The sequence below is a fragment of the Grammomys surdaster genome, unplaced genomic scaffold (genome assembly GCF_004785775.1).
Source record: "Grammomys surdaster isolate TR1022 unplaced genomic scaffold, NIH_TR_1.0 189, whole genome shotgun sequence".
NCBI lineage: Eukaryota > Metazoa > Chordata > Mammalia > Rodentia > Muridae > Grammomys > Grammomys surdaster.
The window spans coordinates 10,147,782-10,148,849 of record NW_021604634.1 but is presented as its reverse complement, the minus strand read 5'-3'; positions in this window follow the sequence as shown (position 1 = coordinate 10,148,849).

The following is a 1,068-nucleotide window of genomic DNA, read 5'->3' as shown; positions in this document are numbered from 1 at the left end:
CTGGGTTCTTTCCAACTTCTGGCTATTATAAATAAGGCTGCTATGAACATGGTGGAGCATGTGTCCCTGTTGTATGTTGAAACTTCTTTTGGGTATATGCCCAGGAGTGGTATAGCTGGGTCCCTAGGTAACGGTATGTTCAATTTTCTGAGATACCGCCAGACTGCCTTCCATAGTGGTTGTACCAGTTTACAATCCCACCAACAGTGGAGGAGTGTTCCTCTTTCTCCACATCCTCGCCAACATGTACTGTCACCTGTGTTTTTGATCTTAGCCATTCTGACTGGTGTGAGGTGGAATCTCAGTGTTGTTTTCATTTGCATTTCCCTGATGACTAGGGATGCTGAACACTTCTTTAGGTGCTTCTCAACCATTCGAGCTTCCTCAGTTGAGAATTCTTTGTTCAGGTCTGTGCTCCATTTTTTAATAGGGTTCTTTGATTGTCTAGAGTCTAATTTCTTCAGTTCTTTGTATACCTTGGATATTAGCCCTTTATCAGATGTAGGGTTGGTGAATATCTTTTCCCAATCTGTTGGTTGCCGCTCTGTCCTATTGACTGTGTCCTTTGCTTTACAGAAGCTTTGCAGCTTTATGAGGTCCCATTTGTCAATTTTTGGTCTTATAGCACAGGCCATTGGCGTTCTGTTCAGGAACTTTTTCCCTGTGCCTATGTATTCCAGGCTTTTTCCCAGTTTCTCTTCTATTAGTTTCAGTGTGGCTGGTTTTAGGTGGAGGTCCTTAATCCACTTGGAATTGAGCTTTGTACAAGGAGATAAGTATGGATCAATTTTCATTTTTCTACATGCTGACCACCAGTTGGACCAGCACCATTTGTTGAAAATGCTATCTTTTTTCCATTCGATGGTTTTAGCCCCTTTGTCAAAGATTAAGTTACCATAGGTATGGGGGTTCATTTCTGGGTCTTCTATTCTATTCCACTGATCCTCCTGCCTGTCTCTGTTCCAATACCATGCAGTTTTTATCACTATTGCTTTGTAGTACAGCTTGAAGTCGGGGATGGTGATTCCTCCAGAAGTTCTTTTATTGCTGAGAGTAGTTTTCGCAATC